The sequence below is a fragment of the Nannobrachium achirus genome, assembly GCF_963921795.1.
Source record: "Nannobrachium achirus genome assembly, chromosome: 10".
In the NCBI taxonomy this organism is placed as follows: domain Eukaryota; kingdom Metazoa; phylum Chordata; class Actinopteri; order Myctophiformes; family Myctophidae; genus Nannobrachium; species Nannobrachium achirus.
The window spans coordinates 56709776-56728954 of NC_137819.1; positions in this window are offsets into that span (position 1 = coordinate 56709776).

A 19179-nucleotide genomic window follows, 5' to 3' on the forward strand; every position below is an offset into this window, starting at 1 on the left:
AATTTTCCGATCTACGGTTCAAGAGTTACAGGCCAAAACGTAAAGTGGGCTGTTACAGCGCCACCATGAGGCCAAATGACACTATTATTTTTTATTTAATCCTTGAAATCATTATGAACCTCCTCTCCAAGTCTTGAAACTCTAGCCCCTATGGTTTGCGAGAGACAAATAATTGAATTTGAGTTTTTGCCATTCCCATTATAAGTCAATGGGGGGAAATTAATTCACTAATAAATTAATATCAATTAAACTATAGAACCTTTCTCTTAGCAAGTTACTAGCACACGATTCCCGAGTAAGCCGGTCGATTTCACATATGGCGCGAGTGTGTGGTGCGAAAACTGTGGGAGGAGTAGCGTGTCAAACTTTGGGGAAAAGCATGGACATACATACATAAATATGAGCGATTGCAATAAGTTGCCAATGCTATGCATAGGCACACTTAACTAGAATTGACAGAGTCAATTTTGACAAGTGTGCCTGCAGCGCGCTAAACGCGCGACCTCGTGCGGCGGTTCGGACGGTAAGACCGTCCGCCGAGTCGTCTGCGTTTCGTTGCGAGAGGGTCGGTCACCGTGAAGAACGCGTTTTGGCACGAAACGGTTACGCTTCGCGTGTTTGTGACGCCCCCTAGGGGTCGAAGTGGAAATGCTTTTGGGGATCCGTTGAGTATGCCACCCCCGACCTGTGGTTGAAATTCGGTGTTGACTCGACCTATTGTTTGTGATTTATGGCTATTGTTTGCGAAACGTGCCCCTCCCGCTAACTTTGGAAGCGTGTTACGAACGAACGGTACGGATTATCGAGATATCCTTTGACTATGTTTATCGCATGGCTTTAAAGATCATGTGTACCGGTTTTTAAGACATTTGAAGAAAATTTGTAGCAAAAGGAGTAAAAAGTGTGTTTAGGAGAAAATTCAAGATGGCGGAAAATCTTCCCATGTGCAAATTGGCATATCCTATATGGAGAGATGCGTCGTGACCCAAGGAATCCAGGGAAAAAAGAATTGTAATTCTGTGACCTACGGTTCAAGAGTTACGAGGCAAGCGGTCCGTTATAGCGCCACCATGTGGCCAAGTGGAAATGCTTTTTGGGATTCGTTGAGTATGCCACCCCCGAACTGTGGTTGAAATTCAGTGTTGAATGGACCTTTTGTTTGTGATTTATGGCTATTGTTTGCAAAACGGGCCCCTCCCGCTAACTTTGGAAGCACGTTACGAATGAACGGTATAGACTATCGAAATATCCTTTGACTATGTTTATCGCGTGGCTTCATAGATCACGTGTACCGGTTTTTAAGACATTTGAAGAAAATATGTAGGAAAAGGAGCAAAAAGTGTGTTTCGGAGAAAATTCAAGATGGCGGAAAATCTATCCTGGCGCAAATGGGCGTGGCCTATATGGGGAGATGCGTCTTGGCCCAAGGAATCCGGGGAAAAAATAAGTTTAATTTTCCGACCTACGGTTCAACAGTTACAGGCCAAAACGTACACTGGGCTGTTATAGCGCCACCATGAGGCCAAATGACGCTATTATTTTTTATTTATTCCTTGTAATCATTATGAACCTCCTCTCTGAGTCTTGAAACTGTAGCCCCTATGGTTTGCGAGAGAAAAATTATTGAATGCGATTCCCATTATAAGTCAATGGGGACAGGTAAGGGTTAATTAATTTCTTAATAAATTCATATCAATTAAACTATAGAACCTTTCTCTTAGCAAGTTGATAGCACACGATTCCCGCGTAAGCCGGTCGATTTGACATATGGCGCAAGTGTGTGGTGCAAAAACTGTGGGAGGAGTAGCGTGCCAAACTTTGGGGAAATACATGTGTGTCTCCATGTCTGGCTTAAGTATGAGTGATAACAATAAGTCTGCCCATGCTATGCATAGGCACACTTAACTAGAATTGACATGGTCAATTTTGACAAGTGTGCCTGCAGTGCAGCTCGCTAAATGCGCGACCTCGTGCGGCGGTTCGGACCGTGAGACCGTCCGGCGAGTCGTCCGCGTTTCCTCGCGAGAGGGTCGGTCCCCGTGAAAAACGCGTTTTGGCACGAAACGGTTACGTTTCGCGCGTTTGTGACGCCCCCTAGGGGTCGAAGTGGAAATGCTTTTGGGGATCTGTTGAGTATGCCACCCCCAACCTGTGGTTGAAATTCAGTGTCGACTCGACCTATTGTTTGTGAGTTAGGGCAATTTTTTGCCAAACGGGCCCCTCCCGCTAACTTTGGAAGCGCGTTACGAACGAACGATATGGACAATCGAAATATCCCTTGACTATGTTCATCGCATGGGGTCATAGATCGTGTGTACCGCTTTTTGTGTGATTTGAAGAAAATATGTAGGAAAAGGAGCAAAAAGTGTGTTTTGGAGAAAATTCGAAATGGTGAGAAATCTTCCCATGTGCAAATTGCCGTGTCCTATATGGAGAGATGCGTCGTGACCCAAGGAATCCAGGGAAAAAAGAATTTTAATTCTCCGACCTACGGTTCAAGAGTTACAAGGCAAATGGTCCGTTATAGCGCCACCATGTGGCCAAGTGGAAATGCTTTTGGGGATTCGTTGAGTATGCCACCCCCGACCTGTGGTTGAAATTCAGTGTTGACTCGACCTATTGTTTGTGATTTATGGCTATCGTTTGCGAAACGTGCCCCTCCCGCTAACTTTGGAAGCGCGTTACGAACGAACGGTACGGACTATCGAAATATTCTTTGACTATGTTTATCGCGTGGCTTCATAGATCATGTGTACCGGTTTTTAAGACATTTGAAGAAAATATGTAGGAAAAGGAGCAAAAAGTGTGTTTCGGAGAAATTTCAAGATGGCGGAAAATCTATCCTGGCGCAAATGGGCGTGGCCTATATGGGGAGATGCGTCTCGACCCAAGGAATCCGGGGAAAAAATAATTTTAAGTTTCCGACCTACGGTTCAACAGTTACAGGCCAAAACGTACACTGGGCTGTTATAGCGCCACCATGAGGCCAAATGACGCTATTATTTTGTATTTATTCCTTGTAATCATTATGAACCTCCTCTCCGAGTCTTGAAACTGTAGCCCCTATGGTTTGCGAGAGAAAAATACTTGAATGTGACTTTTTGCATTGTCCCATTATAAGTCGATGGGGAAAAATTAATTCACTAATAAATTAATATCAATTAAACTATAGAACCTTTCTCTTAGCAAGTTACTAGCACACCATTCCCGAGTAACCCGGTCGGTTTGACATATGGCGCGAGTGTGTGGCGCAAAAACTGTGGTCTGTGAAACGTGTCAAACTTTGGGGAAAAGCATGGACATACATACATAAATATGAGCGATTGCAATAAGTTGCCAATGCTATGCATAGGCACACTTAACTAGAATTGACAGAGTCAATTTTGACAAGTGTGCCTGCAATGCACGACCTTGTGTAGCGGTTTGGATGGTGAGACCATCCGGCAAGTTGTCTGTGTTTCATTGTGAGAGGGTCGGTCCCCGTGAAAAACGCGTTCTGGCACGAAACGGTTACGTTTTGCGCGTTTGTGACGCCCCCTAGGGGTCGAAGTGGAAATGCTTTTGGGGATTCGTTGAGTATGCCACCCCCGACCTGTGGTTGAAATTCAGTGTTGACTCGACCTATTGTTTGTGATTTATGGCTATCGTTTGCGAAACGGGCCCCTCCCGCTAACTTTGGAAGCGCGTTACGAACGAACGGTATGGACTATCGAAATAACCTTTGACTATGTTTATCGCATGGCTTCATAGATCAAGTGTACCGGTTTTTAAGACATTTGAAGAAAATATGTAGGAAAAGGAGCAAAAAGTGTGTTTTGGAGAAAATTCAAGATGGCGGAAAATCTATCCCTACGCAAATGGGCGGGGCCTAAATCGAGAGATGCGTCTTGACCCAAGGAATCCAGGGAAAAAAGAATTTTAATTTTCCGACCTACGGTTCAACAGTTACAGGCCAAAACGTGAACTGGGCTGTTATAGCGCCACCATGAGGCCAAGTGACACTATTATTTTTTATTTAATCCTTGAAATCATTATGAACCTCCTCTCCAAGTCTTGAAACTGTAGCCTCTATGGTTTGCGAGAGGAAAATAATTGAATGTGAGTTTTTGCCATTCCCATTATAAGTCAATGGGGAAAATTAATTCACTAATAAATTCATATCAATTAAACTATAGAACCTTTCTCTTAGCAAGTTACTAGCACACGATTCCCGAGTAAGCCGGTCGATTTGACATATGGCGCGAGTGTGTGGTGCAAAAACTGTGGGAGGAGTAGCGTGCCAAACTTTGGGAAAGTGTGCTTGTAGATTCAACACTAGAATTGACAGAGTCAATTTTGACAAGTGTGCCTGCAGTGCGCGACCTTGTGCAGCGGTTTGGACGGTGAGACAATCCGCCGAGTCGTCTGCGTTTCGTCGTGAGAGGGTCGGTCCCCGTGAAAAACGCGTTCGGGCACGAAGCGGTTACGTTTCGTGCGGTTGTGACGCCCCCTAGGGGTCGAAGTGGAAATGCTTTTGGGGAATCGTTGAGTATGCCACCCCCGACCTGTGGTTGAAATTCAGTGTTGACTCGACCTATTGTTTGTGATTTATGGCTATTGTTAGCGAACGGGCCCCTCCCGCTAACTTTGGAAGCGTGTTACGAACGAACGGTACGGATTATCAAGATATCCTTTGACTATGTTTATCGCATGGCTTTAAAGATCATGTGTACCGGTTTTTAAGACATTTGAAGAAAATTTGTAGCAAAAGGAGTAAAAAGTGTGTTTAGGAGAAAATTCAAGATGGCGGAAAATCTTCCCATGTGCAAATTGGCGTATCCTATATGGAGAGATGCGTCGTGACCCAAGGAATCCAGGGAAAAAAGAATTGTAATTCTGTGACCTACGGTTCAAGAGTTACGAGGCAAGTGGTCCGTTATAGCGCCACCATGTGGCCAAGTGAAATGCTTTTGGGGATTCGTTGAGTTTGCCACCCCCGACCTGTGGTTGAAATTCAGTGTTGACTGGACCTTTTGTTTGTGATTTATGGCTATTGTTTGCCAAACAAGCCCATCCCGCTAACTTTAGAAGCGCGTTACGAACGAACGGTACGGACGATCAAAATATCCCTTGAGTATGTTCATTGCATGGCTTCATAGGTCAGGTATACCGCTTTTCGTGACATTTGAAGAAAAAATTTAGGAAAATGAGCAAAAAGTGTGTTTTGGAGAAAATTCAAGATGGCGGAAAATCTATCCTGGCGCAAATGGGCGTGGCCTATATGGCGAGATGCGTCATGACCCAAGGAATCCAGGGAAAAAAGAATTTTAATTTTCCGATCTACGGTTCAAGAGTTACAGGCCAAAACGTAAAGTGGGCTGTTACAGCGCCACCATGAGGCCAAATGACACTATTATTTTTCCTTTAATCCTTGAAATCATTATGAACCTCCTCTCCAAGTCTTGAAACTGTAGGACCTATGGTTTGCGAGAGACAAATAATTGAATGTGAGTTTTTGCGATTCCCATTCTAAGTCAATGGGGAAAATTAATTCACTAATAAATTCATATCAATTAAACTATAGAACCTTTCTCTTAGCAAGTTACTAGCACACCATTCCCGAGTAAGCCGGTCGATTTGACATATGGCGCGAGTGTGTGGTGCGAAAACTGTGGGAGGAGTAGCGTGCCAAACTTTGGGGAAAAGCATGGACATACATACATACATACATAAATATGAGCGATTGCAATAAGTTGCCAATGCTATGCATAGGCACACTTAACTAGAATTGACAGAGTCAATTTTGACAAGTGTGCCTGCAGCGCGCTAAATGCGCGACCTCGTGCGGCGGTTCGGACCGTGAGACCGTCCGCCGAGTCGTCCGCGTTTCGTTGTGAGAGGGTCGGTCCCCTCGAAAAACGCGTTCTGGCACGAAACGGTTACGTTTCGCGCGTTTGTGACGCCCCCTAGGGGTCGAAGTGGAAATGCTTTTGGGGAATCGTTGAGTATGCCGCCCGCGACCTGTGGTTGAAATTCAGTGTTGACTCGACCTATTGTTTGTGATTTATGGCTATCGTTTGCGAAACGGGCCCCTCCCGCTAACTTTGGAAGCGCGTTACGAACGAACGGTACGGACTATCGAAATATCCTTTGACTATGTTTATCGCGTGGCTTCATAGATCATGTGTACCGGTTTTTAAGACATTTGAAGAAAATATGTAGGAAAAGGAGCAAAAAGTGTGTTTTGGAGAAAATTCAAGATGGCGGAAAATCTATCCCTACGCAAATGGGCGTGGCCTATATCGGGAGATGCGTCTTGACCCAAGGAATCCGAGGAAAAAAGAATTTTAATTTTCCGACCTACGGTTCAACAGTTACAGGCCAAAACGTAAACTGGGCTGTTATAGCGCCACCATGAGGCCAAATGACACTATTATTTTTTATTTAATCCTTGAAATCATTATGAACCTCCTCTCCGAGTCTTGAAACTGTAGCCCCTATGGTTTGCGAGAGAAAAATAATTGAATGTGCAGCAGCAGCAGTTCCTGGTGTGTCAGGTGACTGGGGGGGAGAATTTCTTGGATAGAGCGACATCTATGGACGGGGACCTACAGATAGGTTCTAGAGGCTTCCAGCCTGCCGCACTTCCAGGGGGTGGGAGGGGGCAGCGGCCTTCGGCCGCTGCCTGAGCACGCAAGTCCGGCTTGGTGCCGTCCCCTCACCTCGGCGCCTGACTCTGGCTGGAGCTTTACAAAAAAAAAAAAAAAAAAAAGTTGAGCTGACCTGCGCAGCCTGCGTGCGTGCGTGCGTGCGTGCGTGCGTGCGTTCAGTGCAATGTGAATGCATCTGACTTGGGAAGATAGATAGATACGTAATACACATGATATTTCCACAGGGAAGTCATTCACAAATGAACTAATTATTGATATAGGACTGTCATAGGTATACAGTGTCATTGACAGTACAGTCACTGGTACAAGCTCAACTAAAAGGTGATCCTAGAAAAGACTAAGTCAGGGGGAAACAATTTAAAAAATAAAACAATAAAAACAGGTGATCTACAAGGCTGCATGTGGGCTTGTGGATCAGGGACCCCCAGATGTAAAAAATGAGCACATGTGCTCACACGTCACACTTGTCCCCTGCTCATATCTCCCCAACCGTTGCCCCCATCCATGCCAGATTTTACACACACTCCACTTGCCTAACATACTACAACCTCCAAGGACCCCCGGAGCCCCAGGGACCCCCAGGTCCCTGGGGGACCCCCAGATGTAACACATGACCAAATGTGCAAAAATGACCAAATGAACACCCCAACGGGGCTGCTCACGGCCATTTCCTTGGGACCACCCACTCCTGGTGCTCCAGAACGGATGCAAAAGTGGTGGCGCCCCCAGTGGAGGACCCCCTGCCACTGCAGCACACATAAAATGCCGTAACTCGGCCTAGCAGCGTCCGGGAGAGCCGGGGCCGGTACCTATTCGTCCGCCACGGCAACGCGGACACCCCACCCCTCATTTCTCACATGCCCCTATTCTAGCGCCACCTTCAGGCCGCTTTTTATAACACCTTTTCCGACACTGCTACTTCTCTAAGTAATGTGTTTTTGTAGTGACTTTAAAGCTATATTACTCCACTTTTGTACAGTAAAATGTTACCAAAATGTTATCAGAGGTACAGTAGGACGTTCTTAGGGGATTGCCGTTGTAATAGTGAACAGAACTATTATGGTGTTTTTTCAGTTAAATCTCAAAGTCCAGAGATTTTGACTAAGTCACATGTTTTTGTAGTGACTTTAAAGCTATATTACTCCACCTTCTAAATAATGTGTTTTTGTAGTGACTTTAAAGCTATATTACTCCACTTTTGTACAGTAAAATCTTACAAAGATGTTATCAGAGGTAGAGTAAGACATTCTTAATGGATTCCCATTGTAATATTGAACAGAACTATTATGGTGTTTTTTGAGTTAAAGCTCAAAGTCCAGAGATTTTGTCTAAGTAATATGTTTACGTTTCGCGCGTTTGTGACGCCCCCTAGGGGTCGAAGTGGAAATGCTTTTGGGGAAACGTTGAGTATGCCACCCGCGACCCGTGGTTAAAATTCAGTGTTGACTCGACCTTTTGTTTGTGATTTATGGCTCTCGTTTGCGAAACGGGCCCCTCCCGCTAAATTTGGAAGCCCGTTACGAACAAACGGTATGGACTATCAAAATATCCCTTGACTATGTTCATTGCATGGGTTCATAGATCATGTGTACCCATTTTCGTGACATGTGAAGAAAATATGTAGGAAAAGGAGCAAAAAGTGTGTTTTGGAGAAAATTCAAAATGGTGAAAAATCTCGCAGTGTTCGAATTTGCGTGGCCTATATGGAGAGATGCGTCGTGATCCAAGGAATCCAGGGAAAAAATAATTTTAATTCTCCGACCTACGGTTCAAGAGTTACGAGGCAAGTGGTCCGTTATAGCGCCACCATGTGGCCAAGTGAAATGCTTTTGGGGATTCGTTGAGTTTGCCACCCCCGACCTGTGGTTGAAATTCAGTGTTGACTGGACCTTTTGTTTGTGATTTATGGCTATTGTTTGCCAAACAAGCCCATCCCGCTAACTTTAGAAGCGCGTTACGAACGAACGGTACGGACGATCAAAATATCCCTTGAGTATGTTCATTGCATGGCTTCATAGGTCAGGTATACCGCTTTTCGTGACATTTGAAGAAAAAATTTAGGAAAATGAGCAAAAAGTGTGTTTTGGAGAAAATTCAAGATGGCGGAAAATCTATCCTGGCGCAAATGGGCGTGGCCTATATGGCGAGATGCGTCATGACCCAAGGAATCCAGGGAAAAAAGAATTTTAATTTTCCGATCTACGGTTCAAGAGTTACAGGCCAAAACGTAAAGTGGGCTGTTACAGCGCCACCATGAGGCCAAATGACACTATTATTTTTTATTTAATCCTTGAAATCATTATGAACCTCCTCTCCAAGTCTTGAAACTCTAGCCCCTATGGTTTGCGAGAGACAAATAATTGAATTTGAGTTTTTGCCATTCCCATTATAAGTCAATGGGGGGAAATTAATTCACTAATAAATTAATATCAATTAAACTATAGAACCTTTCTCTTAGCAAGTTACTAGCACACGATTCCCGAGTAAGCCGGTCGATTTCACATATGGCGCGAGTGTGTGGTGCGAAAACTGTGGGAGGAGTAGCGTGTCAAACTTTGGGGAAAACCATGGACATAAATAAATAAATAAATATGAGCGATTGCAATAAGTCTGCCAATGCTATGCATAGGCACACTTAACTAGAATTGACAGAGTCAATTTTGACAAGTGTGCCTGCAGCGCGCTAAATGCGCGACCCCGTGCGGCGGCTCGGACCGTGAGACCGTCCGCCGAGTCGTCCGCGTTTCGTTGTGAGAGGGTCGGTCCCCGTGAAAAACGCGTTCTGGCACGAAACGGTTACGTTTGGCGCGTTTGTGACGCCCCCTAGGGGTCGAAGTGGAAATGCTTTTGGGGATTCGTTGAGTATGCCACCCCCGACCTGTGGTTGAAATTCGGTGGTGACTCGACTTATTGTTTGTGATTTATGGCTATCGTTTGTGAAACGGGCCCCTCCCGCTAACTTTGGAAGCGCGTTACGAACAAACGGTATGGACTATCGAAATATCCTTTGACTATGTTTATCGCGTGGCTTCATAGATCATGTGTACCGGTTTTTAAGACATTTGAAGAAAATATGTAGGAAAAGGAGCAAAAAGTGTGTTTTGGACAAAATTCAAGATGTCGGAAAATCTATCCCTACGCAAATGGGCGTGGCCTATATGGGGAGATGCGTCTTGACCCAAGGATTCCAGGGAAAAAATAATTTTCATTTTCCGATCTACGGTTCAAGAGTTATGGGGCAAAACGTAAAGTGAGCCGTTATAGCGCCACCATGAGGATGAGTGGTGTAATTATTTTTCAATTTATTCTTAAAATCATTATGAATCTCCTCTCCGAGGTTTGAAACTGTAGCCCCTATGGTTTGCGAGAGAAAAATACTTGAATGTGACTTTTTGCATTGTCCCATTATAAGTCAATGGGGAAAAATTAATTCACTAATAAATTAATATCAATTAAACTATAGAACCTTTCTCTTAGCAAGTTACTAGCACACGATTCCCGAGTAAGCCGGTCGTTTTGACATATGGCGCGAGTGTGTGGTGCAAAAACTGTGGGAGGAGTAGCGTGCCGAAGTTTAGAGAGTGCGCTTGTAAAGTCAATACTAGAATTGACAGAGTCAATTTTGACAAGTGTGCCTGCAGCGCGCTAAATGCGCGACCCCATGCGGCGGTTCGGACCGTGAGACCGTCCGCCGAGTCGTCCGCGTTTCGTTGTGAGAGGGTCGGTCCCCGTGAAAAACGCGTTCTGGCACGAAACGGTTACCTTTTGCGCGTTTGTGACGCCCCCTAGGGGTCGAAGTGGAAATGCTTTTGGGGATCTGTTGAGTATGCCACCCCCGACCTGTGGTTGAAATTCAGTGTTGACTCGACCTATTGTTTGTGAGTTAGGGCAATCTTTTGCCAAACGGGCCCCTCCCGCTAACTTTGGAAGCGCGTTACGAACGAACGGTACAAACTATCGGAATATCCTTTGACTATGTTTATCGCGTGGCTTCATAGATCATGTGTACCGGTTTTTAAGACATTTGAAGAAAATATGTAGGAAAAGGAGCAAAAAGTGTGTTTTGGAGAAAATTCAAGATGGCGGAAAATCTACCCATACGCAAATGGGCGTGGCCTATATGGGGAGATGCGTCATGACCCAAGGAATCCAGGGAAAAAATAATTTTCATTTTCCGACCTACGGTTCAAGAGTTACGGGGCAAAACGTAAAGTTGGCCGTTATAGCGCCACCATGAGGCCGAGTGATGTCATTATTTTTTGATTAATTCTTACAATCATTATGAACCTCCTCTCCAAGTCTTGAAACTGTAGCCCCTATGGTTTGCGAGAGAAGAATAATTGAATGTGCAGCAGCAGCAGTTCCTGGTGTGTCATGTGACTTACTGGGGGAGAATTTCTTGGGTAGAGCGACATCTATGGATGGGGACCTACAGATAGGTTCTAGAGGCTTCCAGCCTACCGCACTTCCAGGGGGTGAGAGGGGGCAGCGGCCTTCGGCCGCTGCCTGAGCACGCAAGTCCGGCTTGGTGCCGTCCCGCCACCTCGGCGCCTGACTCTGGCTGGAGCTTTACAAAAAAAACAAACAAAAAAAAAGCCAGCTGCTGAGCTGACCTGCGCAGCGTGCGTGCGTTCGTTCGTTCAGTGCAATGTGAATGCATGTGACTTAGGAAGATAGATAGATAGATACGTAATAAACATGATTTGGTACAAGCTCAACTAAAAGGAGATCCTAGTAATGTTTTTGGCTTATTTCCACAGGGAAGTCATTCACGAATGAACTAATTATTGATGTATGACTGTCATAGGTATACAGTGTCATTGACAGTACAGTCACTGGTACAAGCTCAACTAAAAGGTGATCCTAGAAAAGACTAAGTCAGGGGGAAACAATTTAAAAAATAAAACAATAAAAACAGCCGATCTACAAGGCTGCATGTGGGCTTGTGGATCAGATGATGAATACATTTTAATACTAACAATACTTTTACTCTTTGGCATTTTTACTTATACTCTTTGGTATTTTGAGTACATTTACTCAAATATACTTTTACTTCACAATGATTACTTTTGATACTTTAACAATACTTTTACTCTTTGGTATTTTTGAGTACTTTTACTCAAATATGTTTTACTTCATAATGAGTACTTTTATATTCTTAATGAGTACATTTACTTTTAATACTTCATTGATACTTTGTGCCCTTGAGAGGGTCGTTCCCCCTGAAAAACGCGTTCTGGCACGTAACGGTTACGTTTCGCGCGTTTGTGACGCCCCCTATGAGTCAAAGTGGAAATGCTTTTGGGGATCTGTTGAGTATGCCACCCGCAACCTGTGGTTGAAATTTAGTGTCGACGCGACCTTTTGTTTGTGAGTTAGGGCAATTTTTTGCCAAACGGGCCCCTCCCGCTAACTTTGGAAGCGCGTTACGAACGAACGGTATGGACTATCAAAATATCCTTTGACTATGTTTATTGCGTGGCTTCATAGATCATGTGTACCGGTTTTTAAGACATTTGAAGAAAATATGTAGGAAAAGGAGCAAAAAGTGTGTTTTGGAGAAAATTCAAGATGGCGGAAAATCTATCCCTACGCAAATGGGCGTGGCCTATATGGGGAGATGCGTCTTGACCCAAGGAAGCCAGGGAAAAAATAATTTTCATTTTCCGATCTACGGTTCAAGAGTTACGGGGCAAAACGTAAAGTGAGCCGTTATAGCGCCACCATGAGGATGAGTGGTGTAATTATTTTTCAATTTATTCTTAAAATCATTATGAATCTCCTCTCTGAGGTTTGAAACTGTAGCCCCTATGGTTTGCGAGAGAAAAATACTTGAATGTGACTTTTTGCATTGTCCCATTATAAGTCAATTGGGAAAAAATAATTCACTAATAAATTAATATCAATTAAACTATAGAACCTTTCTCTTAGCAAGTTACTAGCAGACCATTCCCGAGTAAGTTGGTCGTTTTGACATATGGCGCGAGTGTGTGGTGCAAAAACTGTGGGAGGAGTAGCGTGCCGAAGTTTAGAGAGTGCGCTTGTAAAGTCAATACTAGAATTGACAGAGTCAATTTTGACAAGTGTGCCTGCAGCGCGCTAAATGCGCGACCCCGTGCGGCGGTTCGGTCTGTGAGACCGTCCGCCGAGTCGTCCGCGTTTCGTTGTGAGAGTGTCGGTCCCCGTGAAAAACGCGTTCTGGCACGAAACGGTTACCTTTTGCGCGTTTGTGACGCCCCCTAGGGGTCGAAGTGGAAATGCTTTTGGGGATCTGTTGATTATGCCACCCCCGACCTGTGGTTGAAATTCAGTGTTGACTCGACCTATTGTTTGTGAGTTAGGGCAATTTTTTGCCAAACGGGCCCCTCCTGCTAACTTTGGAAGCGCGTTACGAACGAACGGTACGAACTATCGAAATATCCTTTGACTATGTTTATCGCGTGGCTTCATAGATCATGTGTACCGGTTTTTAAGACATTTGAAGAAAATATGTAGGAAAAGGAGCAAAAAGTGTGTTTTGGAGAAAATTCAAGATGGCGGAAAATCTACCCATACGCAAATGGGCGTGGCCTATATCGGGAGATGCGTCTTGACCCAAGGAATCCAGGGAAAAAATAATTTTAATTTTCCGACCTACGGTTCAAGAGTTACGGGGCAAAACGTAAAGTTGGCCGTTATAGCGCCACCATGAGGCCGAGTGGTGTAATTATTTTTTGATTAATTCTTACAATCATTATGAACCTCCTCTCCAAGTCTTGAAACTGTAGCCCCTATGGTTTGCGAGAGAAAAATAATTGAATGCGATTCCCATTATAAGTCAATGGGGAAAATTAATTCACTAATAAATTAATATCAATTAAACTATAGAACCTTTCTCTTAGCAACTTGATAGCACACCATTCCCGAGTAAGCCGGTCGATTTGACATATGGCGCGAGTGTGTGGTGCAAAAACTGTGGGAGGAGTAGCGTGCCAAACTTTTGGGGAATTGCATGGACAGACTTAAATAAATAAATATGAGCGAGAACAATAAGTGTCCCCATGCTATGCATAGGCACACTTAACTAGAATTGACAGAGTCAATTTTGACAAGTGTGCCTGCAGTGCAGCTCGCTAAATGCGCGACCTCGTGCAGCGGTTCGGACCGCGAGACCGTCCGCCGAGTCGTCCGCGTTTCGTTGCGAGAGGGTCGGTCCCCGTGAAAAACGCGTTCCGGCACGAAACGGTAACGTTTCGCGCGTTTGTGACGCCCCCTAGGGGTCGAAGTGGAAATGCTTTTGGGGATCCGTTGAGTATGCCACCCCCGACCTGTGGTTGAAATTCAGTGTCGACTCGACCTATCGTTTGTGGTTTATGGCTATCGTTTGCGAAACGTGCCCCTCCCGCTAACTTTGGAAGCGCGTTACGAACGAACGGTATGGACTATCGAAATATCCTTTGACTATGTTTATCGCGTGGCTTGATAGATCACGTGTACCGGTTTTTAAGACATTTGAAGAAAATATGTAGGAAAAGGAGCAAAAAGTGTGTTTTGGAGAAAATTCAAGATGGCGGAAAATCTATCCCTACGCAAATGGGCGTGGCCTAAATCGCGAGATGCGTCTTGACCCAAGGCATCCAGGGAAAAAATAATTTTAATTTTCCGATCTACGGTTCAAGAGTTACGGGGCAAAACGTAAAGTGGGCCGTTATAGCGCCACCATGAGGATGAGTGATGTAATTATTTTTTGATTTATTCTTAAAATCATTATGAATCTCCTCTGCAAGGTTTGAAACTGTAGCCCCTATGCTTTGCGAAAGAAAAATACTTGAATGTGAATTTCTGCTTTCTCCCATTATAAGTCAATGGGGACAATTACGTTTTGCGCGTTTGTGACACCCCCTACGGGTTGAATTGGAAACGCTTTTGGGGATTCCTTGAGTAAGCCACCCGCAGCCTGTGGTTGAAATTCAGTGCTGACTCAACGTTTTGTTTGTGATTTATGGCTATTATTTGCAAAACGGGCCCCTCCCGCTAACTCTGGAAGCCCGTTACGAACGAATGGTATGGACTATAGACATATCCCTTGACTATGTTCATTGCATGGGTTAGTAGATCATGTGTACCCATTTTTGTGACATTTGAAGAAAATATGTAGGAAAAAATGCAAAAAGTGTGTTTTGGAGAAAATTTGAAATGGTGAAAAATCTTCCCATGTGCAAATTGGCGTGTCCTATATGGAGAGATGCGTCGTGACCCAAGGAATCCAGGGAAAAAAGAATTTTAATTCTCCGACCTATGGTTCAAGAGTTACGAGGCAAGTGGTCCGTTATAGCGCCACCATGTGGCCAATTGGAAATGCTTTTGGGGATCGTTGAGTATGCCACCCCCGATCTGTGGTTGAAATTCAGTGTTGACTGGACCTTTTGTTTGTGATTTATGGCTATTGTTTGCAAAACGGGCCCCTCCCGCTAACTTTGGAAGCGCGTTACGAACGAATGTAATGGACTATCGCAATATCCCTTGAGTATGTTCATTGCATGGGTTCATAGATCATGTGTACCGTTTTTTGTGCAATTTGAAGAAAATATGTCGGAAAAGGAACAAAAAGTGTGTTTTGGAGAAAATTCAAGATGGCGGAAAATCTATCCAGGCGCAAATGGGCGTGGCCTATATCGGGAGATGCGTCTTGACCCAAGGAATCCAGGGAAAAAAGAATTTTCATTTTCCGACCTACGGTTCAACAGTTACAGGCCAAAACGTAAAGTGGGCTGTTATAGCGCCACCATGAGGCCAAATGACACTATTATTTTTTATTTAATCCTTGAAATCATTATGAACCTCCTCTCCAAGTGTTGAAACTGTAGGCCCTATGGTTTGCGAGAGAAAATTAATTGAATGTGAGTTTTTGCCATTCCCATTATAAGTCAATGGGGAGAAATTAATGCACTAATAAATTAATATCAATTAAACTATAGAACCTTTCTCTTAGCAACTTAATAGCACACCATTCCCGAGTAAGCCGGTCGATTTGACATATGGCGCGAGTGTGTGTTGCAAAAACTGTGGGAGGAGTAGCGTGCCAAACTTTGGGGAATCGTATGGACAGACATAAATAAATAAATACTAGAATTGACAGAGTCAATTTTTACAAGTGTGCCTGCAGCGCGCTAAATGCGCGACCTCGTGCGGCGGTTCGGACCGTGAGACCGTCCGCCGAGTCGTCCGCGTTTCGTTGTGAGAGGGTCGGTCCCCGTGAAAAACGCGTTCTGGCACGAAACGGTTACCTTTCGCGCGTTTGTGACGCCCCCTAGGGGTCGAAGTGGAAATGCTTTTGGGGATTCCTTGAGTATGCCACCCCCGACCTGTGGTTGAAATTCAGTGTTGCCGCGACCTATTGTTTGTGATTTATGGCTATTGTTTGCAAAACGGGCCCCACCCGCTAACTTTGGAAGCACGTTACGAATGAACGGTATAGACTATCGAAATATCCTTTGACTATGTTTATCGCGTGGCTTCATAGATCACGTGTACCGGTTTTTAAGACATTTGAAGAAAATATGTAGGAAAAGGAGCAAAAAGTGTGTTTCGGAGAAAAGTCAAGATGGCGGAAAATCTTCCCATGTGCAAATTGGCGTATCCTATATGGAGAGATGCGTCGTGACCCAAGGAATCCAGGGAAAAAAGAATTGTAATTCTGTGACCTACGGTTCAAGAGTTACGAGGCAAGCGGTCCGTTATAGCGCCACCATGTGGCCAAGTGGAAATGCTTTTTGGGATTCGTTGAGTATGCCACCCCCGAACTGTGGTTGAAATTCAGTGTTGAATGGACCTTTTGTTTGTGATTTATGGCTATTGTTTGCAAAACGGGCCCCTCCCGCTAACTTTGGAAGCACGTTACGAATGAACGGTATAGACTATCGAAATATCCTTTGACTATGTTTATCGCGTGGCTTCATAGATCACGTGTACCGGTTTTTAAGACATTTGAAGAAAATATGTAGGAAAAGGAGCAAAAAGTGTGTTTCGGAGAAAATTCAAGATGGCGGAAAATCTATCCTGGCGCAAATGGGCGTGGCCTATATGGGGAGATGCGTCTTGGCCCAAGGAATCCGGGGAAAAAATAAGTTTAATTTTCCGACCTACGGTTCAACAGTTACAGGCCAAAACGTACACTGGGCTGTTATAGCGCCACCATGAGGCCAAATGACGCTATTATTTTTTATTTATTCCTTGTAATCATTATGAACCTCCTCTCTGAGTCTTGAAACTGTAGCCCCTATGGTTTGCGAGAGAAAAATTATTGAATGCGATTCCCATTATAAGTCAATGGGGACAGGTAAGGGTTAATTAATTTCTTAATAAATTCATATCAATTAAACTATAGAACCTTTCTCTTAGCAAGTTGATAGCACACGATTCCCGCGTAAGCCGGTCGATTTGACATATGGCGCAAGTGTGTGGTGCAAAAACTGTGGGAGGAGTAGCGTGCCAAACTTTGGGGAAATACATGTGTGTGTCCATGTCTGGCTTAAGTATGAGTGATAACAATAAGTCTGCCCATGCTATGCATAGGCACACTTAACTAGAATTGACAGAGTCAATTTTGACAAGTGTGCCTGCAATGCACGACCTTGTGTAGCGGTTTGGACGGTGAGACCATCCGCCAAGTTGTCTGTGTTTCGTTGTGAGAGGGTCCGTCCCCGTGAAAAACGCGTTCCGGCACGAAACGGTTACGTTTTACGCGTTTGTGACGCCCCCTAGGGGTCAAAGTGGAAATGCTTTTGGGGATTGGTTGAGTATGCCACCCCCGACCTGTGGTTGAAATTCAGTGTTGACTCGACCTATTGTTTGTGAGTTAGGGCAATTCTTTGCCAAACGGGCCCCTCCCGCTAACTTTGGAAGCGCGTTACGAACGAACGGTACGAACTATCGAAATATCCTTTGACTATGTTTATCGCGTGGATTCATAGATCATGTGTACCGGTTTTTAAGACATTTGAAGAAAATATGTAGGAAAAGGAGCAAAAAGTGTGTTTTGGACAAAATTCAAGATGGCGGAAAATCTATCCCTACGCAAATGGGCGTGGCCTATATGGGGAGATGCGTCATGACCCAAGGAATCCAGGGAAAAAATAATTTTCATTTTCCGACCTACGGTTCAAGAGTTACGGGGCAAAACGTAAAGTTGGCCGTTATAGCGCCACCATGAGGCCGAGTGATGTCATTATTTTTTGATTAATTCTTACAATCATTATGAACCTCCTCTCCAAGTCTTGAAACTGTAGCCCCTATGGTTTGCGAGAGAAAAATAATTGAATGCGATTCCCATTATAAGTCAATGGGGAAAATTAATTCACTAATAAATTAATATCAATTAAACTATAGAACCTTTCTCTTAGCAACTTGATAGCACACCATTCCCGAGTAAGCCGGTCGATTTGACATATGGCGCGAGTGTGTGGTGCAAAAACTGTGGGAGGAGTAGCGTGCCAAACTTTGGGGAAAAGTATGGACAGACTTAAGTAAGTAAATATGAGCGATAACAATAAGTCTGCCCATGCTATGCATAGGCACACTTAACTAGAATTGACAGAGTCAATTTTGACAAGTGTGCCTGCAGCGCGCTAAATGTGCGACCTCGTGCGGCGGTTCGGACCGTGCGTGAGACCGTCCGCCGAGTCGTCCGCGTTTCGTTGTGAGAGGGTCGGTCCCCGTGAAAAACGCGTTTTGGCACGAAACGGTTACGTTTGGCGCGTTTGTGACGCCCCCTAAGGGTCAAAGTGGAAATGCTTTTGGGGATTCCTTGAGTATGCCACCCCCGACCTGTGGTTGAAATTCAGTGTTGCCGCGACCTATTGTTTGTGATTTATGGCTGTTGTTTGCGAAACGTGCCCATCCCGCTAACTTTGGAAGCGCGTTACGAACGAACGGTACGGACTATCGAAATATCCTTTGACTATGTTCATCGCGTGGCTTCATAGATCATGTGTACCGGTTTTTAAGACATTTGAAGAAAATATGTAGGAAAAGGAGCAAAAAGTGTGTTTTGGAGAAAATTCAAGATGGCGGAAAATCGATCCTGGCGCAAATGGGCGGGGCCTATATGGGGAGATGCGTCTTGACCCAAGGAATCCAGGGAAAAAATAATTTTAATTTTTCGACCTACGGTTCAACAGTTACAGGCCAAAACGTAAAGTTGGCCGTTATAGCGCCACCATGAGGCCGAGTGATGTCATTATTTTTTGATTAATTCTTACAATCATTATGAACCTCCTCTCCAAGTCTTGAAACTGTAGCCCCTATGGTTTGCGAGAGAAAAATAATTGAATGCGATTCCCATTATAAGTCAATGGGGAAAATTAATTCACTAATAAATTAATATCAATTAAACTATAGAACCTTTCTCTTAGCAACTTGATAGCACACCATTCCCGAGTAAGCCGGTCGATTTGACATATGGCGCGAGTGTGTGGTGCAAAAACTGTGGGAGGAGTAGCGTGCCAAACTTTGGGGAAAAGTATGGACAGACTTAAGTAAATAAATATGA